The 25,661-nt window shown below is 41.4% G+C and overlaps 4 long non-coding RNA genes across 6 annotated transcripts; 2 read left to right on the top strand and 2 right to left on the bottom strand.

Moving 5' to 3' along the window:
* The first annotated feature begins 481 nt into the window (after positions 1-481).
* LOC106098039 (uncharacterized) lies at positions 482-3,548 on the top strand. 2 transcript variants are annotated; one of them, XR_001224132.3, is made up of 3 exons: positions 482-1,146; positions 3,045-3,206; positions 3,304-3,548. It is a non-coding gene; the product is annotated as an uncharacterized LOC106098039 (long non-coding RNA). The 2 variants fall into 2 exon arrangements; XR_001224133.3 differs by having other exon boundaries at positions 482-1,142.
* LOC112846961 (uncharacterized) lies at positions 1,395-4,106 on the bottom strand. Its single transcript, XR_003220193.1, has 3 exons — positions 4,060-4,106; positions 2,208-2,238; positions 1,395-1,881 (listed from the first exon to the last, which is right to left on the bottom strand). It is a non-coding gene; the product is annotated as an uncharacterized LOC112846961 (long non-coding RNA).
* A 4,971-nt stretch (positions 4,107-9,077) lies between these two features.
* LOC109202160 (uncharacterized) lies at positions 9,078-11,215 on the top strand. Its single transcript, XR_002062087.2, has 3 exons — positions 9,078-9,307; positions 10,708-10,762; positions 11,000-11,215. It is a non-coding gene; the product is annotated as an uncharacterized LOC109202160 (long non-coding RNA).
* Positions 11,216-20,689: 9,474 nt separating this feature from the next.
* On the bottom strand, positions 20,690-25,337 carry LOC102082694 (uncharacterized). Of its 2 annotated transcripts, XR_002062061.2 has the most exons (4): positions 25,174-25,337; positions 25,020-25,049; positions 21,849-21,932; positions 20,690-21,695 (listed from the first exon to the last, which is right to left on the bottom strand). It is a non-coding gene; the product is annotated as an uncharacterized LOC102082694 (long non-coding RNA). The 2 variants fall into 2 exon arrangements; XR_265959.4 differs by having other exon boundaries at positions 25,020-25,334.
* Positions 25,338-25,661: the final 324 nt, after the last annotated feature.

The following is a 25,661-nucleotide window of genomic DNA, read 5'->3' on the forward strand; positions in this document are numbered from 1 at the left end:
CGTCCACTCCCCCCACCATTCATCTTTCTCTCCGGGTCATGCATTAGGAGAAGTGGGAGCATTGCGTGATTATCGTGGTATGGCATACATCTTCTCTCCCTATACTGCCCCCAAATGTGACACATAACCCCACTTTGCCCTCGCTGAACAACTGTGTGCCGTAATTGCATTTGACTCCACTTAATCTAATGTCTTTAGGAACAATGGAACATAAAAGACGTGCTTTAAATGAGGAAATCCAATGAGCATCCTGGGAGAGAAATTAATAGAGTTGTGTGTGTGCATGTGTGAGAGATACTAATGGGATATTGACACACACACACACACACACACAAGAGGAAAAGAGATTAAAATTTGAGCATCAAAGGATCCCTCCCATCCTATATTGATTAGTGAATGTGTTGTTGTCAACGTTTAGATTTGATTACCGCTGACACACAGGGCTGAGGGCTGAAACACAAGGCTGGTAATGACCGCCAATGCCTTGTGCATATCAAATACGGCGCGAATCCTACCGGAGTAATTAATATCGCACCGTGGTTATGAATTTCCTGGCATAAACGACCAATCGGATTTGCATGGCTTGCACGGCGGTAATTAAGATGAAGCATCAGGGAAAACCGGTACGCGAATCTTTCGGCTAATTCTCCCCTCTGTGTTCCTTTCCCCTCTCCGAGGACTTCTCCTTTAGTCACAGCTTTCTTAAATATTTGCAGGGAAAACAAGGTGTTGACATTTTGCCTTTTCATTGTCATGCAGCTCAGAGGAAACACGCTGGGATAATTTCACAGCTGTAACACAGACCACGCCGACTTATTTCTTGCAGTCATACTTATTCTTCCTTAGGAGAAAAAAAAAGAAAAAGCGGGCCTTCGGCTTATCGAAGGCAGGCGCAAAATGGTTTTTCCGCAGGTCTTGATTTTCACATTTTTCTCTTTTAGTTTTGTTTGGATAGCTCCGAGTGTGGCGGTGGGTTGGATTTTCTGTTCTTCTTCTTTTAACCACCTCTGCTCCATTACTGGTTACACTAGATTGTATTTCCCATGCGGGGTTGGCCCCAAACCACTCAAAAGCCCAAAAGCTGTCAGCATGGATTGACATCAGCTGGTTGTCATCAGGTGCTGGCAGATATTGACCTTGTGGTAGGTAAGCAACACCGCACACTGCTATTTTCAGATGTGGTGGTCATTCGGCGATGTTAACAGCGGATTTTGTTGCAGTCACAGTGTAACTGAAAGGAGTTACGAGTGCTCCATTATTTATAGAGAATCTTTAGATACTTAAAATTGTTATTTTTTTAATTTTATTATGTCTGCTTTTAATTAATAAACTCCTAAAAAATATATAATTTTTATTAAATTTACCCTTGAGCCGTGCTAATACAGGAAAAGAAAAGCATCATGATAAGCCTGTTATTTGAGTGAATAGGCTGTTTTACTGTTAAATTAAATTAATTTTTTTTCCCACCCTATTTTAAAATCTGTTTGCAGTATGAAAAAAAATACACTCTTGCGTTGGGCCTCTCTAGAGAGCTCAAGCGCCCCCGATGTCCTGAAACCATAATCGGCCCGCATCATCTCCTGCATAATCCTTCTCTAAAGCCATATTTAAAAATCACACATAAAATATTATATTCTGGTGAGTGTGTCCGTGCATGTGCAAGTGTGTGTGAGAGTGCGTGCGTGCCTTTCCCACGAGTGTGCGTACGTGCCTTGCGGTGGGGCGATGCGTCTTTGTCCTTCCTCCTCTCCCCCTGCAGATGAGATGACTGATTCTGGAGTATGGGGGCTCTTCCCTCACTCCATGTCATTTCCAGGCCAGCAGACCCCCGGGGATCCTCTATAACGTTCCCTGCCCAACAGCCCCCAGAGCCCCGCGGGCCTATGACACACATAACACATTGACTCTGTCAGCGCCACAGCTTATTTTAGAGCGGCCTCCTTGGCTGCCAGGAGAACTTTAGCTTTATGTAAATCATATTAATAAATTTGCGAGCGTTAGGGGAGGAGGGGTGAAGTTGCTCTGAGGATTTCAGCACATGTGCCAGCACCAGAAGGTGAGCGGGACAGTGACAGTAAGTCAACAGATGAAGGAAGAAGAGAAGGAGGAGGAGGAGAGATGGCATACAGTATGGTCCAGTAAGTACTGAGGTATTGCTGGAAATACGGAGTGAAAGAAGGTCAGGATAAAAATTGATTTTGAGTAACCTGAAGGTGGGTAACATTACGGCCGGTAATCCTGTAGGTGAAAAAACAGAAGCCGTTGATGGATAACAGGACAGGAAGAACACATCGGCTGCAGTAAATAAGGGAAAATATGATGTAAAATCTGCTCAAAATGAAGAGTAGTTATTGTCAATAAATGTAAATGAAAATGGAGCAAAGACAATCAAATGTTGAAATGAAAAAGTTTGTATTTTTTACAGGCTTCCACTGAAGTTGCCGGAGTTTTGAAAGTGAAATCTTCCGTCCTACCTAAAGAGCTGCTGCGTGGGGAACATTCAGCCAATTTAGATCTAAAACGGAATATTTTGTATTTGAACGTACATCTCTGTGTGATTCCTGCGAGTTAGCCAGGGTAGTTATTGGATTACATCCAAACCCATATGTATGTGCACGTTTGCACATTCCTGTTTAGCCTCTGATAGGATTGCATTCAGCTGGCTACGGTGAAACCAAGATGACAAAAGTGTTTCTATTTGTTCAATTGAGCCCCCGCTGCTGGCATCTAATGGGTCTTTCCACTGAGCTCATTTTCTCTATTTCATCTAACACCTGCCACCCTGTCAGAGATGGAGAGCGCACGAGAGTCACAGACACCAGCTCTCAGTTAGGGTCGAATTATATCGGTAATTTCTGTGTTTTCTTTCTACTGGATAATGAACGTGTGATAACGGAACAAAAAGAATTAGTGAAAAGACAAAATAGTGTAAAAAATACATCATTCTGACATTTAAAGAATGATTTTTTAAAAAAAAAATATTTCTTTTGATGGAGACAAAACTGCTGTTTTTAAGGACATGTGCCTGTTTTTATCTCCATCAGTAGTGAGACAGCCAGTGAGACACGCGACGGTGTCAGGACGACACATGGAGTCATTGATTGTTGCGGAGAAGATATTAGTGCAATCAATGCAACGTTTGCAGGAAGCGAAGCCCATCATCTCACTCTCTCACCTCACCTTTCGTCCATGTCAAGGAGGAAGAGGTGGGAGGGAAAATATGGAGCAAAGCTCCAGGGATAAATAGCTCTCAGCTGTCCTCTCACACACATTTAACCTTTATGTACTCCTGTTAATATACAGTGAACATGCACGGCCAACAAACTGTGGGATCTACGTCTCCTCCTGGGTTTGAAGCAGAGATCTTTTGCTTGTTAAACCATTGTTTAAACCATTACACTGTGAAGCCAATGATGGGGCACAATATAGAAGCCAGTGTATCTGTTCATGCAATAAATCACTTAAAAAAAAAGATGGGAATAACTGTGGGTTAATCTTTCTGTCAGTGTATTGTGACTTTAGACCCTGTCCTCTGCACTTAACCCATAGCCCTGCTTTTCTCACAATATATAACACCTAAAAACAAGTTTTACTACAACAACGGGCTGCTTTGGTTCTCTTTCCTGATACCCAAATAAGATCAAACTCACAACTAATACACATTCCCACTACTGTCTGAAGAAGCATGGAGGCAGGTGACGTGTGTTGATGTTGGGGAAATCTGAAGACCAAACTACTGCAGCACCGAAATACTGCTGAATTCATAGTAAACAGTTTCTATGCTATTGCTCTTGAGTGTGGTTAAGTTAAGCCTACTCAAAGGCTTAGTTATCAAAATGATGCGAGTCCTAACACCCTGACGGGAACATCTCAGCTTTTCAGTGCACAGCTTAAAGAAGACATTACCTACAGTTCAGACTGACATAACATATGCTATCTTACAAATCAAGATTCCCTTTAAAAGTCAAAAACTGACTTTTCAGATTAGTTTTACAGCATTTAAATCTGTCCCTGTTATCTTCTACAGCATGCTTTATTACCCCTGTTGATAATACTCACTCCATGTATTGCTCCATAGATAAATGCACGCACGCGCTCCCCAGTGCGTAGCTCTTAATTACAGGGAGCCTTCGGCGGGACGGGAGTGACGGCAGGCGGCGTAAGGAGGCGCTGGGGCCTGCGTGCGCCCAGAGGGTCACTGTCACACCGCTCTCACAGTTTATCGACGACCAGCGACGAATACTTATCATGTTTTAACACCCTGGACTCTTACCGCTGGGAGACAGAGGAAATGAAGCCGCCAATAAAATTAATTAGCCACTGTCAGCTTAATAACACTATTTAGGCCAGTGATATTACAATGACTACTGGGTTTCGCTGTATGTGTCTCTGTGGGCTATAAAAACTGATTGAATATTCCTATCTGTTCACACTCTGTAAATATAATTTTGCTTAGCACTTTCAGTTGAGAGGTTTTTTGTTTTTTTTATTGCTTCTTGGCTTCTACATCTGAGCGCACGTTTATTTTGGATTCACTTGTGTTGTGGCGGTTTACCTTATTTCCCTCAAAGCACAGAGGGAAGAAGCGCATTCATTCCTTGGCAGTAGCAAGCATCCTCTCAGCCCATGTGTTGATTAAAAGGCCCGGCACACATACATATGTTCCCTGTCTGTCTGGCTCCACAAGATGCAGGCTGGTTACATGCTTTACTAATCATTCCAACAGCTCATGCTCTCCAGGGACGCAAGCCAAACTCCGTAATTCAGCACACTCTTGTCGACATAATGGTATCAGCAGCCTTAGAAATATGATGTTAAAGGAGAGGAAGAGAAACGCTGTCTTGGCATGATTTCCTGCCTCCTCAAAGAAATGGAGAAACTTCAATTAGCCAGTCATCGTAAAACATTATTAACTCATGAAGGGCTGTCACAGTTGCTTTTACTAATGCTTAATCTGGTTATATTTCAACTTGTATTTCTTTTAGGCAATGCAATTTATAAAAATAATGTAAAATCGAATGTCCAAACCCCACAGACACTCAGTGGAAATCTGAAATATACAGTGTTTGGCATCTTTGCTGTGAAAATAATGAGCCTAATAACCAATCAAATGTTGAACTAGGGGCTCAACTGATTTCCTATCAGTTCATTAAGTTTTTCAGAAGAAACAATCAACACTATGGGTGAACATCTTCTCACCTGCAATGTCCTGAAAAACAAAGATGTAACCAAGTTAAGGGCAAGTTTGGTTTGGTTATTATCGTTCTACACAGTTATATTGGTGTTTGGCTCTGACATTTCTGTACTCAGAGAGTTTTCCCTTTGACTTTTATTTTTTCTTATATTACGCTACATCAAATTTCATTTTGGCTTCATTTTTTCCCCTCTGATCTTGATGTTGACCATCTTTCTGGATGAGGAAGTGTGCAATTATTTTCATGACATGTCCTGGAAAAGGGTTCACTACTCATGAATGTTTGAATGAATACAGCGAATATGCATGACCTGAAATCTTTGCAGTTTATGTGGAGAGCAAAAGAGGAAAACATTGTCCATAAAGCCTCAGATATAAAAAAAAACAACCCAATTAAGTCTTCATGAATCTAGCCTTATCATTTCAAATGATCATATCACTACTTCTTTGATTTCTGCCTACACACACATATCCCCTCGTGGTACTTTTTTTTCCCTTTCCATTTTTAAACGTTGTACTATTCAGGCTTATCGCAACAAAAAAGGGAGATTACATGTGAAGAATGAACCCTCTTAGACATATGGTTTTCATTTCTGAGAGCTTTATTCAATTTAGATAACTAATAATACTCTGATATTATATAATCCCTCTGGACACACAGTTTAGTTTAATCTCATTTGAGAGAGTCACTTACCCAAATATCAAACATAGCTGACTTTTAGTTGTTAAAAAATCCAATGTTTTGGCACTTTACACTGAAACAAAGCAAAGCTCTAACATATACTGTAAAACGTGGTCACTGCATAAACCTCTCTGTCTCTTTGGCGTGAAACTGGAGGTACAGAGCAGTCGATCATCTTCACCCTGTCAGCACAAAGACAAAGAGCTGCCTCCGAGCAAGCAGAGCTGGTCATAGGTGAATCACACGTACACACACAGATACAGAGATAGCCTCACGTGCTGTGACACACACACACAGTCCCATATGCACACTGAGCCGCTAAAGACAGGGGGCTTGCTAGAAGAGTAGCTGGCTGGAGTGCCCTTGGCGTGATCTTCAGGCCACTGTCAGTGGACATAGTGGCTACACACTGCACTCTTTCCACACACACACACACATGCTTTCATCATGCCCCTCTATTCACTAACCTCTGTTGTTCCTTTGACCACCCACCTAGGTGCTCCTGCTGTCCTGTCACACTGCTGTGAGATCAACCTGAGTCTCCTGCTGGGCAGCCGGGAGGTGGTGATTGGAGTGAGGGGCACACTGTGAGTGTGTGTTTAGGTGGAAAAAAAAGCGCTTGTGGCACACCAGCGTTTGACTGCCAGCTGATGGTTATCAGTTGCTCATTATTTCCACTTCTCCCCCTTTCATTTGTTTATCTGTTCATTTTTCCAAAGGTTAAACAGAAGCCAATGGCTTGTTTGTTTTCGTTCGGGGTGCATAATTCATATAGCTGCTAGGGTGTATCATGTGATCCCTCGCCACCCATTGGTAGTAGTTTGAATGACAGTGAGGGGAAAAGCTGGCGCAGGCACTCAAGATTCTCATCATTATTCACTTGCGTTTGATCATAAACTGACGGGGGGATATGGTAAGACTGGACTAGAGACCAGTTGGCAACCATCTGGCAACCACAGCTTGCTAGGGAAAAATGTGTATTCCCCGACTGTTTGTGGAGTGGTTGCTGGCAGTTGTTGGGAAGTCGACCGTTAAAGCCCCATTTATGCAGACCGAGAGAGCAGTCACTGACCTCCTGGCAACTGAGGGAACTGTGTGTATTCTACAACCGATAAGCAAGTGGTTGCTGGAGGTTGCCAGCAGATGCTAGATATAAAACCAGCATATTATGGTTAAAGGTTTTTTGCACATAAATCTATTTAATACTAGAGATGGACTGATCCGATATTACGTATCGGTATCGGTCCGATACTGACCTAAATTACTGGATCGGATATCGGAGAGAAATAAAAAATGTAATCCGATCCATTAAATATCACGAAAGCCACAAAACTTGCAACATGGCGTAATTCAGCTCATAACCTTAGCACGTCGGAGGAGGCGGCTGTGGTGTGTGAGACCTGTCAGCGGTCTGGTTGAGCATTTGGAGCCTCTCGGCATTTCATCTCCGAGGAAGTTATCCCAGAGAGAAGTAAAGCAAGTGTGTAAGTTCATCTCTGAATGTTTGTAAAGCATTCCCATGTTAAGCTTAACAACCGATATATGGAGCGACTGCCTCTCTCTCCCTCTCTCTCCTGCTGCTACTTCATGAAACTGATTAATGATCAGCTGATCGGCTTTTCTGTCGCGAGTCCGTGTCTCTTCTTTGTTTTTGGCCCACTTTGCACCAGAAAGAGGAAACCAGCGGCTGAACAACAGCAGCACGTATAACCTTAATAAACTGTTGTTGGAATTTATTTAATATTACTTTCTACAACAGGATCTTTTTCTATGTAGCTGACGGCTGGTAACTGTGCAGGGGCGGATCTAGCAAAGTTTAGCCAGGGGGGCCGATAGGGCATGAACAGGGAAAAGGGGGCACAAAGACATACTTTTCTTTCTTATTCTCATTTAAAATGTCTAGCTTTTAATAAATAATTATCTGAATCTTACACCCAAAGTTTTAATCTGACGTAAAATGTATAGAAGTCCATTACTGTATATAGTAACTATTAAGTCTAATATACCCTAGTAAGCTACTACTACTTTTTTGGGGGAGAAGGTACGATCTGTGCAGTCTGCAATTCTGTTGAAGAAAGATGTTGAATCTATTTAATTATTGTAGAAAAATAATTGATTTCTGTGCATTTTTTAAATTTTTTTTTTACATGTGCATTAAATTAAAGTTGATTACATCCATTAAGCATCACGAGGGTGGGGGGTGGCTGCCTATTTTTTTGGCTGGGAGTTTGCAACCCTATTAGTTAGGTTGCTTAATATTTCCGCTAAGTACTCTTTAAAATACCAGAAGAGGGAGGATGGAGCAGGTTTAAGTTTATTAGATTGATCAGTGTTGCTGAACTATGAAATATTTTGGGTGCAGTGTATTTTTTGCATACAGGTATAACAGAATAGCTTTAGTGGGGGGGTTTTAAACTTGAGTATGAACTTATACAAAATGCAGCAAGATATTAAAAAAACTTTTTATTGATGAAAAAATACACTATATCGGATTAATATCGGTATCGGCAGATATCCAAATTTATGATATCGGTTTCGGTATCGGACATAAAAATGTGGTATCGTGCCATCTCTATTTAATACTTCAATTTTTTTGTCTCAGTTTATTTATTGATGCTATTTGTATTTGATCTATTTGTACATATTAACCGGCATCTGTGTGTGGACAGCATAGAAAGAATTTCATTGTACACAGAAATGCTTTTCTTGGTACACATGACAATAAATGCTTTGAATCTTTGATTCTAGATTGAAACTAGTTGCAAAGAGGCAAATGAGGCATACATACCAAAAAAACTTCCCTATAATTTCTTTGGTCAGTAGAAGGGTGCCACAGTTGCCAGTAGGTTCCATGGAAGATGCCAATGTGTCTGCAAAACTGCTCACCAAGCAGTAGTGAAACTGTGAAAGAGGACAAAGAGCATAGGAAACATGGTCACCATTGTTTTTGGTCACTCACAGGCAGTGAGAACATTTGTAACATGTTACAAAGTAACACATTACTGTAATCACATTAAATTCTTTCAGTAACGCTGGTACTTCATTTAAGTTTAAATTGTGTTTTAATTGTGGATATAAAGAAAAAAAACAGTCAAATATGCTTTTTTCTTACTGCACATTTGTGCTGCAGTCAGCTGATTTCAGTGCGTATGAGGAAGAGAAAAATGGTGGAGTGGTGTACAGCTTTTGAAGAGTGGAGATCTGGATGTTGCAGGTTTTTTATTGCACAAATGAGCAACAGTGCAATGGTTAAGTGCATTGTGTCCATGACAGAAACAACCACATGCTACTTACACAATTTCAGCTCTTTGCAGGAACAGACAGCAGGCACAGACAGCATGCTAATGCAAAGCTAGCAAAGAACCCAGAGTGACAAAAAAGCTGAGTGAATGCCGACCCCAGCCCAGCAGCCAGACCCTGAACTTCAACAGGTAACAAACGGATGAGCAGTCCGGCTGCAGCCTCCATTTCTACCTGTTAATGTTACTAAAGTTGTTTATGTACTAGCTTCTGTGAAGCACATTGTGATTTTATCTTGAAAGGTGCTATATAAATAAAATTTTACTTTTACTTTTTACTTTAAAGTAGAATCATTGTGGCGATCACTTTAAAATCTCTTTAGGCTAGATTTCATCTTTGTTTTGTCAGCTTTGTATTTACACATAGTCATACCCAAACACTAAAAGAAAGCCTTTATATCTGTCTTCATTAGATAAGGATTTGTGTTGATGTGGAGAACTGTAGCCTGAGGTTTATACTGTAGGGTTGACTGGTAATTATGAGATGAGTAGCACAGAGGTGCACAAGGAGAAGCCCTTGATGAGAATAGTCGCCACAGTGAAATCAGATTTGGTTTTTGGATTCATATGAGTAGTGGTATAACATTTTGCTCACACCTCTTATTAGGGCAGATAATAATGTACACACATTAATACCATGTGTACCAATTTTTGAGATGAATAAGAAAACTGTTAGATATTTAGAGCTATAACTTATTTGTTTAAATAAATGAACAATCCAGAAACTATTCACAGAGAAATATTGTGCAAATAGACAACTGCAATATTTAATATTAGGATGGTTCTGAAAAAAGTGGTTCCTGTTGTTCCAACCGTGGGACCTGTGATCCAGTCCATAAATGTAAAAATATGACAAAAACAGAAGCTGGTAACAGTTAGGACAAGTACAGCATGAAGCTAGTTGACGTCACATGTCAGAAGCAAGTATTTTGGTTTGTTTGTATGTTTTCCAGTCCAACCACAAAGCTGCGAAAGTGGATTTAGGGGTAGCTGCACTTTTTGAGAGAAAGTTTTTGTTGCATAAAGCTTCTAAATCTATAAATGCTTCTTGGCTAACTTTACTAACTCATTAGAAATTATAAGAAGCAAGCCTGTTAATACCAGATTTCCAAAATTCTGCCCTCCTCTGCAGTGATGAACTCCATCCGAGTCTCTGCAGCTGTGGTTCCAAGCCAGGACCACATTGCTGACCAACTGTGTTGCAGAGATATGAGTTGAGGCCGTAGGAAATGTCTCCTGAAGGGGGATATTTTGGGGAAGGGGAAGATTACAGAATGCTCAGTAAAACCCGCTCAGAGGGAATCAGTAGGCAGTTTGAGCAGAGGCCAGATTATTAATTGATGTGAGTCCTCAATGGGTGTCCTCGCCAGTGTTTATATGCCTTTTTCAAGACTGCTTTCTTCTTGTTGGTTGGCACCAACAGTATCCTTACTTTTCAGTTTCGCAGTTTTCTCTGACCTTGTTTTTTGAGCAGGGTTTTGTTCTCTTGATATTTTTTATCTGTTTTTTTCTGCTGCTGTCTGATTCCTCAGCTTGAAAATGTCTGACTCTGCTGAACCTGACCTATGTGAGAGTTTGCTGTCCTTGGTGAGAATGCACATTTAATCCCATGTGACTATCTCCATGTCTACTTTCAACTTTGGTGACTGGAAATATATATAGTTCAAATTTGAAAAGTGAAGAACAAATGTTCTGGCTTGTATTTCTACTTCTGTTTGCATAAGGCTCAACCACATCCATGAACAGATGTATGTACAGTAAGGACAGTGTGCGTGTATGCATTTAACATACAAATTCACCTCTCCCTACTACCTCTTTCCACAGAGTGGCAATTCCTGGCCGAAGAGGAGCCATCCCGGAGCCAGGGGACTTGCCCTCTGCTCCCTCCTCCTGTTCCTGCTTTGATTTCCAATATGTCCTCGCATCACCACAGATGGATGCAGAGGAAACATTTCCTCGGCCGACAGTGCTAGCGAGGCCCCAGGGCCCCAGAAGTTGATAGGGGGCAGAAATTGGAGAATAATGTAATAGAATATTTGATTGGGCTCTGATGTGCAGGACACTGGGAAGTCTGCCATAGTAATGTGTCTGAGCTTTGCTGGAAAGGTGCACTTCTTTCCTCTTCTTCTCACTGCCCTCCTTCTTTTCTCATCTTTGTCTAGCTCCAGGTTGCGATTTAATAATATCTGTCACTCAGTGCACATAGTCTGACTACGGAAGAGGATTAGGGCCACCAGAAAAAAAGGAAAAAACAAAACAAACGTGGGCATGTCTTTTTCTTTTCTTTTCCAGAATTTTGAGAAAAAAGTCAAAATTAAAAAAAAAAAAAGAATTCTGAGAAAAAAGCCAGAATTCTGAAAAAAGTCAGAATTCTGAGATTAAAATCAGAATTCTGAGATGTAGCACAGAGCACAATGTAACACAATCTAAGAATTCCCAGAATTCTGAGATTAAAGACAGAGTTCTGAGAAAAAAGTGAATTCTGAGAAAAAAGTCAGAATTCTGATTTTATTCTCAGATTTCTGACTTTACTCTCAGAATTCTGAGAATAAAGAATTGTGAGATTGAAGTCAGAATTCTGAGAAAAAAAAAATCAGAATTCTGATTTTAATCTCTGAGAAAAAAGTCAGAATTCTGAAAAAAAAAAAAAAAAGAATTCTGAGATTAAAGTCAGAATTCCAAGAAAACAGTCAGAATTCTGACTTTTTTTCTCAGAATTCTGGAAAAGAATTCTGAGAAAACTTTGTTTTTTCCAGTGGCCCTAATCCTCTTCCATATCTGACACACTTTTATCAAGAAAATTCAGGCCAAAGAAACATTTATTTTAAAGATTTTATGGAAAGTTGAGGCGTGCGACCAAAAATGATCTCTGCTGGACTGAATTCAAGGGCTTCCTAAACAGCGTCACAGAATACAAGCAGAACCTAGGAATTTATTTTGAAAGCCAAAGTGTGCAAAAAATATCTTGTGTAGTGCTTTCATGAGGGACCTAGTGGACCTGGGAACTGGCTGGGATTTTTTGCAGACGGGTGGCTTCAGTGAATTGGGTGGCAGCACACGTCCTGGCAAATGAATACTGATTTGCATTTATGATTCAGGGTAAAAAATATCACACATTGTATCATGAAAAAGTCAGAGGATTGGTCTATTACATGTATGCGATGGGGCTGATGATATTTTCTGACTTGGCTTATTATGACTGTGGCGAGTTTGGCAGGCACCACTCGTGTCTTTTTCTTCCAGTGCCGAAAGAAGTGCTTCAGAAGGAGAGGATGTGTTTTTGTCGCACCTAGCCATTGTGGCAAAAGACAAAACAAGTGACAACAGGCAGGCAGCCTGCTTTACAACACTTCTATCAGAGTCAACAGCAGCCACAGGTGAGCGTTTATGGATCAAAATAATTCCATCCAGGAAACAAGGCACCGTCTCACTCTTAATCGTGTCAACACTCATGACTCCTGAAAAGCGCTCATATAGAAGTTTAGGTCAGCCTCCTGAGCAGCTCAGTTGTTCACAAGTTATGGTTAAAGTCACACAATCTGAGAATGAGAGGTTTGGCTAGGTGAGCTTGAAAGAGGTTGCAGAGGTTCTGCCTCTCCCTTGTTCTGAGCATGCTTCTGAGCTAGTGTCAAAACGGCATCAGATCAGAAGGGGTCAGCGTGAGGTGTCTCCAAGACCTCCAGGTTTTACAGCAACTCTAGCATTAAGTATTTACAATGCTATCGCTCTAGTTGCGACAGAGAAATTCCACTTTTAACTACACTCATGCATTATGCACTGCTCTAGAGATATTATCAATGTTTACGCCAGATCCATAACTTGAGTTCTGCTAATCAGTCACAGAGGCAGGAACAAAGAAGAAGAAATGCAAATCCAAGACTGGACAAAGGCTTGTGCATACTCACCTGCATAAAAACCAAAAGATGCTCCAAAAGGTTAGGCACAAAGATTGGGAATACTGCAAGCCTTAACAACTATAATAAGTCTTTTTGGTGCCATTTCCACCCTCTAGAGCCAAAACAGATCTAAGGACTAAAAGAAAGAAACCAGTGGGTAATAGCAACTTAACATCTCTATTCAAAACATCAAAAAGAAATCTCCCTCCCTCCCTCCTTTATTTGCTTGCTTTTCCCCTGAGATAGCTGTCTAAAAAAATGCAGCTAATCACATTCCTTTAAACCAAACAGACGTTTACACTAGCTCTCAGGTGGGTACCTGTTAATTGCCAGCTGCAACTTTGCCCACCTGGTAAGCTGCCATGGGACACAGACTGGTGGAGCGAAGTATGAAATGAGGAAGGGGTGGAAAAGAATGAGGGATGTTTTAATGGAACAAACAGACGGTCATAACTGGCAATGAGAAGTGTGGCCAAAGAAAGCCCGATGACTTAACTCAGCCTTTGCAGTACAGCACTCCCAACACTCCTAATTCCTTTGTTAATTCACTTTCACTCATCGCTGAGCTTGGTTTGCAGTCCTTCAGCCTCCCTGTAAACACTCACTGTTTTGTTGCTCTGCCATCCTGGGCTACTGTGGTGATTGTCATTATGCTGGCTCAGCAGTGCAGTGCCCCGAAGAGAAGAGCAGTCATGCTGGAGGAGGTTTTTAAATTTCACACCCGTACTGTGGGAGGGAATGGGACATGGGGGGCCTTTGGACAAGGTGCTAATTGAGAAGACGATACACCACCTATGTGTGTTCCAAGGCGAGCATTCATCCAAAAAGCTGATGCAGGGGCTTCAAACGGGGCTGTGAAGGGAGGCGTTGGCTCACTGTTTTCCTCGCCTGTAAGGATGCTGAGAAAAGCCATTCTGAATTGGACCCCAGATATGTTACAAAATCTCTCTTAATTGCACTTGAATGTGGAAAACATCCAGCTTAGTGGTATTTCATGTCTGCGTGGGTGTAATACACCACGGCCTTCCAAAGGCACGACTGGTTTTTACTGCACGGGCATTTCAAGATATTCTGCTGTTTTCAAAACGTAGAGCGCTACGGGCAGCTTAAGCAGCGAGCTCTGCCAGGGGTTGGGCACTGGATGGCGGAGGGCCCAATTCCAATGTCCGCCTGGCGATTGGTGCTGTCAGATACACTGGTCAGGGGAAATCAGAGCAAAGCCGAAGACTTCTCCTCCGGTCATCAATCACCTGCCTGTAGCCAGCGCGTGAGCCAATCTGCCCAGGCCTCGGGCCAGAGGATTCATCAGAGGGGACAACGCTTGACATCCAGAAAAATGAGCTCAACCCTCCACACGTCAGGACAAATCGGGGCCCAATGTCACTGACTTGCTCAGCACGAGAAGTCTACATTCAGAAGGGATAAAAGAAAGAGAAAGCGTGTGTACGCTCACTATCCTCTTCAATTTTTCTTCAAATTATGACAGCTGGCCCCCAAAGTCTTCATTCTATTTCTACAGCAAGGAAACGTAGCTACACCACACATCCGAATATAGGTGTGCGCGTCCCTCATTCAGTCTCACCGCCTCACACAGGCGCTGCTCCGGGTTGAGGAGATGAAGAGGAGAGTCATCAGGCTGAAAATGATTAATGCTCCTTTTGGTCCCTTCTGGCATCTGGAGCACATCTGCCCCTCTGGGACCATGACAGCTATGGCACCTGCTTCGGGGATTAAATGCCCTTTGCCCCCTCTCTCGAGGCTTGCAGGTAAGGGATCCATCGTACCACCTCATCAACAACGCCGCCCCCCCAAATCGCAAAAAAAAAGAAAGAAGAAAAAAGCTAAAAACAAAAATGCAGTCTAGGCCCACCCTGGAGCTCAGCACATTAAGCGGGGGTGATATTTATGATGTGGAAATGGCCTGCTATTTATTCCGCATACAGAGGAAGTGGAGATGAATCATCGTAGTCCCTCAGACCACTCTTTCTCTCTCCTTCTCTCTCCCCAACTCTTTTTTTCACGAATCCTGTGAACTTGTCTCCTGCTCCATCTGTCGGGGTTTCGTCTTCTTTTTTTTTCCTCTCCAAATTTGAAATTATTAGCTGTGCATTTAAAATTCTCGGACTCTGTTTTACCATCGCTGCACATTTAGTCTCACAACAGATTGACCTGAATCCCAAATGGCCAAAAAAAAAAAGGTGGGCTGCCATAGTCCAAATAACACAGTCATCAGGTTAGAAGGAGAAGACATCCATATAAAAGCAAATAAAACTTTTTTATTGTCCAACTTTATCTCATATGTCCAAAAATAATAATTAAAAATTCACAATTTTCACAATTAAAGTCTGTAAATTTGCCCCCAAACATGCCCCCAAATCAGACCAAGCATGTCTAAATCTTTCTGCTTCTTTGTACCTACGCACAGGGAATCAGACATACTGCACAGTTTCACAAAAGGCTTGTGAAATGTTGCCCTAATTAAAGTTCAAGGAATGCAAATAACAAATTCCAATTAACGACGATGATGATGAATTAACTGCTGGCGTGACCCACACAGCAGGTTAGCCCAACATGAAGAAATATGAATATGAAAAGCATAGATATATATCATAAAGTATAATCAACATAAAGTGCACAACTAACTCAACTTTAAAGACCACGACAGCAATTTTTTAAAAATTAATTTTTCCTATAATTACAAATGTTTCTGGGAATAAAAATGAGCACTGTTACTACACACTGCTGGGGCGTAGCTGCACAATAAAAGATCATTTTGCATTAACGGTGTGGTGTCAGTCAAGAAAGGGAAAATTAAAATTGATTTTGATAGAAGGGGAAACAGTAATAACTAATAATGCAGCACGAGGTCACCCTCTGCTCTTTTCCAGGAAGTTGAAATCCCCGTGTAATTTACAACATATGATCATATTTTGCACTCATTCACTGCAGGCCATTTGTGGCTATAAATAGATTTAAAAAGAAAAGATGCAAAACATAATGCATCAGCCCACAGGATACACGGGACACCAGTAACACATCAATATCCCAATACCACATCAGGCGGATCTGTGACCACTTTGGAGAGTGTTTTTTAGCCTGGCTGACACACACATAAACACACACACACACACACACACACTACCCAGTTGGCTAAGAGAAAAAGAGAAACGCCAAGGGGAGGAGTGTGTGAGAGCGTGACAGCGGATCAATAGTTGTGTTTGTGGCGGCACTCCCACAGGAGTGAAGCAGTATATGAAAAGCCACTGCTGATGGCTGAAGGTCCTCTCAGAACATTCCCTGTGTGTTTAGCCCAGAGCCAAGGTTAACCCCAGCACAAAGACACCACAAAACCTCAGCCTGCCTCCCCGGGGCGACATACACTCACACAGGCGAGGGCCCACAGGAGCCTTTCTTCTTTTCCTGTGTGTATGTGTGCGAGAGACAGTGTGTGTGTGCGTATCATGGCAACAAAACGGCAAATCCTCGAATACAGTGACACAGCCACGGGCACGAATAGAAGCTACCGCGTCATGTATCGCGCATCACCATTAATTTGTTTTACAACGCAGCTGTAATTAAATTAAAGATAATTTCTTGTTTATTGATATTCTTGCAGCGAAAACAATGCGGAGCGAGATTGCACAAGATGACAGACACATTAGCACATTTCCATACAGGGTTAATATTCCTGTTGTGGATAAAGTAATGAATTTCACTGAAGGCACACAGTAATTGTGAGCCAAAGCAGAGTTAACCTCGGTGATTTATCCAGACTTAATTTCCATCTTAACACCTCTTTATTGCTTTTACTAGCATTAAACAGCCCCTTTGAGAGAGAGGCAATAACTGTGGGGCCATAACACTGCTAAATCATGCATTTAAAGCAGTACAATGTGTATATGGAAGTTTCACTGCACCCTGGGTGACAAGAAAACTACTCATGCTCAGACAAATAAATGTAACATCGCTTTCTGTAGCTGAAGCTAGACAAGGAAAAAAAAAAAACAGTTCCCTCTCCTAAGGCTCATTTTCCTCCTAAATTATATCTTTCTCACCAGATTTTCCACAGACAAAGGATTCATGTTGTTGTTGATTACAGAGATGGAGGAAAATAGGAAGCTTGTCATGCTCTCTGCAGTAATCATAGGATACTCTGTCAAGCAGCTCTCAAGGTGTCTGCATTCCTTCTCTTCAGCCGGCCTCCTCCCCATACGGGCCGTAACTAGCTGTGATGAGCCTCGACAGGCCGTCACTGCCACAGAGGACTGATGGAATACTAATTAGCGTGCCACCACTTGAATTATTCATGCATCTTAATTAGGGGAGAGATTTCCCATTAGGCTTTTAGATGTGACTGAAGAGTTTGGCCGCTGTTTTGAGCGAGCGTTGGCGGGTGTGTAAATAGACGAGCAACCGCAAAACCATAGAGCGCCACGTTCCGTGCATACGTAGGTGTGCGCCTCTTTAATGAAAGGCGAACATCCATCACACACACACCCCAAAACATAAGCTTACAGTTCAAGGTTAGGAAATGTTGTCTAAGAGGTCATTTACAACTAGATACAAAAAAAATAACTGTTCCCAAAATGCCAAACAGCCACAACTTTTCAAGGAATAATTAATAGCAGCTGCTTCTCTGCGAGGCTGCACAGAAAACACACACGTCCTGATGCCCTGCTTTAGGGTTCACCAACTAACTAATGTTCTAGAGCTAAAACAGCAGAGCAGCAACCAGTGCATGATATTTCTCCTCATCTCTGTGCTTTTCTTTTATGCTGAGGCACCAAGTGCTAGCCGGTTCGAGCCAAAGCCACATCCATCTGCTGCAGTTTAGCAGGGAAATTAGGCACTCAATGTAGCATATTTGTTTAAGTAATTGGAAAGTAATTAATAACCTGAAAATATAATAATGTGCTCAGCGGCAGCTCTTCTCCTGCAAGCCATTCCGGGGGACTGCAGCGTTTGAAGCCAAGTATGTGCGTGCGTGCGTGCATCTTGTCAGCATATTACACTGCAGCTGCTTTGTGAGCTTCTAGTGAGATAAACAGGAATGACAGTAGAAAAAGGGGAGAGGGGGAGAAATTAAACGTTGATTCATAGGTGAGGAACTGACGAGGTGCTCTACAAGACATCACGCTGCAGGGTGCTCACTGGGAGCCCATTTGGCTGTAGACACTGCGGCACTGGCTTCCATAACTGCAAAGCGAGGACGGCGGGGAAATCGGAGCCCAAGGATTAGGCCGACATTAAACCCAGTCTCTAATTATGCTGTTCAGAGATTGTTTTTAATAAATATTTGATGAAATGTCATCTGCTGCTCTGACGTGGTGGGAGGTGGTGGTGGGTTTGAGGAGGTGAGAATAGGGCTCAGCTTTGACATTTGCACACATACAGCGTGTGTATGTGTGTGTGTCTGTGTGCACTTGTTTTCTCAAAGACAGACATTTACCTTTGTTTAACCAGCTGAATAAATGGAACTAATGATTTTAACCTCACCTTGTTAAGAAGCAGCATTATTTAAAGACACAGTCATTTTAGGTTATTTATTAGAAAGAAAAATGTTGTGCTCATAAATATACTTTGATCAGTGTGTAATTACATCATCCAACAATTAATCTATTAAGAATCCATTAAAACGACAAAGGAGCAGGTGCTGGTTTATGGAAGCTGCCATGTTGTCCTACCAGCTTGAGAAGAAGAAGAGAATATGTAGTCATTTGTGTATTGTGGAGACACATTTTAATTCGTGTCTGCACCTGATGATGAAGCATCACACCTATGTGTTATTATCAGAGAAGGGCAGAGATGAAGGAAAGTGACAACACCACCCGCGTCTGGATAAAATGTTACCCTCTTCCTACAAGCCTCCTCTCCTAAACTGAAGTCAGGACTCTAACACATAAAAACGTGAATAAAAGCGCGTAATTATGCTGATATTGTAACAATTACTTACTATTAGCACCTAAGACATGTGACATTCTCATCTCTGGACAGCTGACAACAAGCCAGCTAAATAACAACAACAGCTGGATAAAAGCTAACATGTATGCCAGCTAACATCAGGCTCAAGTGTCCTAAAATCACACTTTCCCCGACAAACAGTTTGATTACCCTCTCACATTATATGAGAGCTTATTTGTCTAAGTCTAGCAATGTTAGACCTCCTTCAAAGATGATTTTACTAACATTAGCTAACAGCAGCTAACAGCAGCTAACATAGGCTAACAGCAGCTACCATCACCAAAAACAGCAGCAGTTACTAACAAAAAGCACTTATGTCATTGGAACGTCACAAAGTAGCACAAAAGTTTTGCCGTTTTTAATAGGTCAGACCCTCTGAGCAGTGATATAGCTCACAAGCCTGGATATGTTATTTAGTAAATCTATAGCTATGGCTAAACATGTACATTGCTGTAACCACAGATTTCTATTTTCTATCATTACTTACTGCATGTTAAACAGTGTAACTCAAAGAGAGTTGTTGTAGGCTAGCTTGACAATGATTGCAGTGACCTGAGTGACAGGAAATCTGCAGCACTGACGTGCAGCTGCAGAGAATTTACAGAAATAATGTGATAGAAACATGTAAACACTGAGCAGAACATAAAAGAAATGTTTCCAACATCCATGAACTGAAGAGCTAATGCTCTTTTGAGAGCAAATAGCCTAGCTAGTATTAGCATGGTATTATTGACTATATAAACACTTTTTCATTCGATTAGATGCTTCTGTTACTTTTTCCACACATACTCACACACGCCTCTCCCTGTGTGGCGGCCCGAGCAGCTGCTGCGTTGGGCTTTTTGGGGTCGTTGCCTACATTATTGAGCTGCTCCATGGAGTTTGCCAGGTGTCCTTGAAAGTGTGCATCAAGGGCGATGGATCCAGGTGGAGAAAGACAGGAGGGATCTCCCAGCTCACAGCCACTGCTTTGTAGCTCCACCAAGACGGTAAATTGACAGCTGTTTCACTGCTTGAAAGGGCTGTTTTGAAATTCCCATTTTCCATCTCTGTTGAGCCACAGTGAAATGACTCATGAAGAACAGTGGGTGATGCAGAAACATTGAGCCATTGCTGTGTGGTCTTGTTGTTTATTGTATCAGCCTAATGTTATTATATTAGAATATTTCGATTTTCTATCAGATAATAAAGTTGTGAAATCGACAATCAACTGTTTTGGGTGTTTTATGACACTCACAAAAAAACGACACCAACAAAACTAGACTACATAATAATATTTCTCCCTCTCTTCTGTCTCCTCCTTTCCCATCCCTTCATTTACTCACCATCAGTATAAAAAGGTTTTAAAAGTTTGTGCTGAGCTGCACTCTTTGATTTGTCACACTTAGCACATGAATTCAGCTTAAACATCGTATGTAAAAATAACCTTAGACCCTTCCTTTACTGTCTCATAAGTCTTTCCAGTGAATCCCTATGCATGAACCATGAAACAATGAATTAGATTTTTTAATTGATTTTTTAATGAATGATACATTCAATTATTATGTATTTAAATAATATTCCATATATTTCCAATTTTGATTAATACATGACACATTTAATACATCCTTTTATAGTGTATTTATTTGGCACCCTTGGTACTCCATAAACAGTTTTTACAGTACAATGGTGTTCAAATCCCGTATGCAATGAGTGGTTGGTTGGTTGATAGTCTCTCTGGCTGAGTTTCCCTGACATAAATTTACTGTAGTCCTCAAATAATTTAATTTTTCAGTTCTTCCTGAGTATATGGAGTATAAAATATGGAACAGTGGCGAACCTTCCCACGAGTGGCCGGTTGACCAAAATTACCCCAAGAGCGCAGTGACAACTAACCCAAGAGGTCACAAAAGAACGAAAAACGCCAGAACAACATCCAAAGAACTGCAAGCCTCACTTGCCTCAGTGAGGCTTGCAGTTAAGGTTCATGACTCCAACATAAGAATGAGACTGGGCAAAAATGGCCAGAGGTCCAGGAGGTCCTCCTGAGCAAAAGGAACATAAAGACTCATCTTAGTTTTGCCAGAAAACTTGATGATCTTGATGATCTTGATCTTGACTTTAGGGAAAATACTCTGTGGACTGATGAGACAAAAGTCTAACTTTTTGGAAGGTGTGTGTCCCATTACATCTGGCATAAAAGTAACTCAGCGTGGTAGTGTGATGGTCTGGGGCTGTTTTGCCCCAGAACCTGGAAGACTTGCTGTGGTAAATGGAACCATAAATTCTGCTTTCTACTAAACATCATGAAGGTGAAAGTCCAGCCATCTGTTTGTGACCTCAAGCTGACTGACCTCACTTGGGTTCTGCAGCAGGACAATGATCCACAACACACCAGCAGGTTCACGTCTTTTTCATACAGGGCCATGTAGGTTTGAATTTTCTTTTCTCCTTAATAATAAACACTTTCAATTAGAAACTGCATTTTGTGTTTACTTGTGTCTAATATTCATGTTTAACGATCTGAAACATTTAAGTTGACAAATATGCAAAAAATAGGAAATCAGGAAGGGGGCAACCACTTTTTCACAGCACTGTATGATGGGATTCCTGTGACAGGCTTGCGACCTGCCCAGGATGCTTTTCACCCTATGCTGGGATAGACTGCAGCCCCCTCTGTGACCCTGAATTGGAAAAGGATAACAAAATAGATGAAATGATTATTAGTAAAATGATTATCCACCACAGTTTACACACAGCTATTATTATTGTATTTATTATTGTAATGTTGCCATGTTCTTAAATTTGAATGAATTGAATTTTTCAGTATAACCTACTTGCCACCACACTAGTTGATGCTGTTCACTGGAGCACTGCATCAATGGCACTGGAGAGAGCCAACCCTCATAGTGCACTAAAGTCTACTGAGACACAAACATTCTATCACAATGATCATCATCATACCTCAGTCAAGTGACTTGTTTAAATGTTTAAATTATACTTATATATTGTACCAGTATGTTTTAGCTCATGTTGAAACAGACCATAATAGTCCTATGATATAACGTTTGAACTGAATGCTAATAATCTGCAGCTGCTCCAGTAATATCCTGTTGTAAGAACTGACTGTATGATATATAAAAACTGACAGAATCACTTTATCATTTAAACAAGTTTTCCTGTCAAAGTTTGACTTGAAATCAGAACTGCAGACAACTGAATGTAATTTGCCTCAAAGTCTCTTCTCCTTAGTGCTGTGGTCCATCAATATCTTCTAACTTTATCTTCTGGGATAACCTGAATAACACTTCTCAGCGCTATTGTAGCGGTGCACCGGCATATAGGTACGCAAGCGAATCTGGTAGATTTAGGACTACTTCAGACAATAATAACAATTCACAAATGGGCTTCAAATTTCAATATCTTTCTGATTCAGTAATAAAGCAGTAATTTTTTGATGGACCGGACCTGTCTCTCACCCTATGAGGCTAGGATAAGCTTCAGCCCCCATGTAACCCTCAACCATAGACAGTAGAAAACATAGATGCGTCTTCCAGGTCAGAAAAATTAAGCCACTATTAGTGCCTTAAACCTGCAGTCTATCTGAAGGGCACCAGATAGCGATAGCCACAAAAAGTTTTCTGGTCCTATAGAAGTTTATGGCAAAGTGGCTTTCTGTCTTGACCTGTGTAAACACTTGCATGCTGAGCTTATGAGCTCAGTCACTCATTTGGGGTAATAATGAATAAAAAATAAACCACACAAAGTCATCAGCCAAAGAGTGTGTGGCTTCACAAACACATTATTTTCTTTTTTACAACCATGATGGAGATAGTAGGAACCTTCTGGAGGCTTCAAAACCAATGTGTGATGTCACACTAGCTACATCCATCTTTTAATGCTGTTTATGCCCTGAACTAGATAAGAGGTTAAAAACATTGATAAATGAATGGCTGGATGCCTGTTATTTTTGCCGGCCTGATATAAGCTAGTGTCAGAGCGGCCATGTTTTATGATAAGATTATGATAAACAAAGTTAATCACTTTCATAATAGTAACATTTTTACAGAACCTTTTTAAACCTGTGACTTGCTGGTTTTTAATTTTTATTATTTAATTTTACAGGAACATCAAAAGCATGACAGAAATTTTAGATAGAAACAGGTCAGAGTCATGGTGACGTCTAGTAAACAACATGGTAGTGGTAGAAGTTTTTCACAGTGAAAAGCAGCTCATAAAGAAGCATCTGTCTACCCTATATTGCCAAAAGTATTCACTAACCCATCCAAATCATTGATCACTGATCAGGTTTTCCAATCACTTCTATGTCCACAGGTAGATAAAATCAAGCAGCGAGGCATGCAGACTGCTTCTACTATCATTTGTGAAAGAATGGGTCACTCTCAGGAGCTCAGTGGATTCCAGTTTGGTACTATGATAGCATGTCACCTGTGCAATAAGTCCACTCATGAAATGTGCTAAATATTCCACAGTCAACTGTTACTGGCATTATAACAAACTGGAATGACAGCAACTCAGCCACAAACTGGGTTGCTATGTAAAATCACAAAGCAAGGTCAGGGGATGCTGAGGCACACAGTGCGCAGAGTTCGGCAACTTTCTGCAGAGCAAATCACTACAGACCTCCAAAATTCATTTGGCCTTCAGATTAGCTCAAGAACACAGTGTGGAATGCTTCATGGATTGATTTTCAATGGCCAATCAGCTGCATCCAAGCGCGATGCAATACCATGAGTCTGAGTTTGGTGGTTACCAAGAGAACGGTACTTGCCTGACTGCATTGTGCCAAGTGTATAGTTTGGTGGAGGGGGGATTATGGTGTGGGGCTATTTTTCAGGAGTTGGGCTCGGCCCCTTAGTTTCAGTGAAAGGAACTCTTAATGCTTCAGGATACCAAGACAGTTGAACAGTTTGGAGATGGCCCATTCCTGCTCAAACATGACTGCATACCATTGTGCAAAGCAAGTTCCATAAAGACATGGATGTTTGGTGTGTAAGAACTTGACTGGCCTGCACAGAGTCTTGACTGCAATCCCAATAGAACGTCTTTGGGATGAATTAGAGGAGAGACTGTGAGCTAGGCCTTCTCATATAACATCAGTGTGTGACCTCACAACTATGCTTCTGGAAGAATGATCAAAAATTCCCAAATTCCCACACTCCTAAACTTTGTGAAAAGCCTTTCCAGAAGAGATGAAGCTGTTATAGCTGCAAAGGGGTGGGTGGACATCATATTAAACCCTATGGATTAAGAATGGGATGCCACTCAAGTTCATAGTCTTATGAAGGCAGACAAGTGAATACTTTTGGCAACATAGTGTAGTTATACATGGAACTACCTAACTTGAGTGTTAGGCAAACTTTGTGCTAAACCTCTATTTAGCTTTTTTCCCTTTTTAAAAAAGGTACAAACACATAGATTGTAATAAGTGAACATAATGTCGCACTAATTAGCTTTGTTGCTTATGCTAATTAGTCATGTGAAGCTGTTGTGCTAAAGGATGCTGCAGTGAAAGATGAAATGTTTTAAGAGGCTTTGACTTAAGGACCCAGAAAACATTTGATTTGTGGAACCACTACAACCCTAGGTCTTACTGAAACAAATCTTATTTACAAAAAATATATATTCCATGACTCCTAACTGTTCATGCATTCTAGCATTAGCCTCCTCGGGACACGTACCTGTACAATGACACTCATATCTATAATTCTCTCTAATATTATTTCCCTTGAAAAACAAAAAGTCCACAAGCTAAAGGGCAGGTTCTGAGGAGCCATCTGATTTGGTGTGAAATACTAATCCTCCACATCAATCCAAACAAGTTCATCCATGACAGCAGAGCAGATAAATATGCAGACTTTACTATGAAGCCGTACCCTGAGGCTGAAGTGGAGGTGGCGCAGGTAACTGCAGTCTCAGCAAGAGGGAGTTATACCAGCAAAATACAATGTGTGTGTGAGGATGGATGAGTTTCTGTTTATACCGACCTTGGTGGCTTTGTAGCTTGATGTGTGTCCCTACGTACACACACACACAAACACACGGAGATGGTGAAATGATCCAGTGCAAACACACAGAGCTAACACATGAAAAAGAAACAATATTTCCATGTGTCTGTGCCACCTGACCTTGTCGGCTTACCAGGACTCATTACAGAGGAAAGCAGCAGTGGAATAGGTGGCAATGAAAAGCAGACATGACCCTCAGATTGTTGGAGCCAACATGAAAGCACTCCACTCGCAGGAAGAGGGAGGGGGAGGAGAGGAAGGGGTTGGTACTGCAAGAGTGAGCAAAGGGAGCTGTCCACAAACTGGAATGGGAACTGGTCTAGTTTGCATAATTTAAGGTTAATGAGGAAACAACAGCAGATGAAACCACCCTCATTTTCCCCCCGTTTAGCTTTGCTGGACCCGGGTGATTTTCATTAAAAAGGCATTTGAAGCAGTGCTTTAATCTTCTTCCTCTTTGGGTCGTTCCCTTTAGGAGTCGCTACAGCGGATCACTTGCCTCCATTTCACACAGTCGCCAGCATCCTCCATCACACCAACCCTCTGCATGTCCTCCTTCACTTCCATGAATTTTCTCTGTGGTCTTCTGTTTTCCTCCTGCCTGACAGCTCCATATTCAAC

The sequence above is a fragment of the Oreochromis niloticus genome, linkage group LG5 (assembly GCF_001858045.2).
Source record: "Oreochromis niloticus isolate F11D_XX linkage group LG5, O_niloticus_UMD_NMBU, whole genome shotgun sequence".
Taxonomy (NCBI): Eukaryota; Metazoa; Chordata; class Actinopteri; order Cichliformes; family Cichlidae; genus Oreochromis; species Oreochromis niloticus.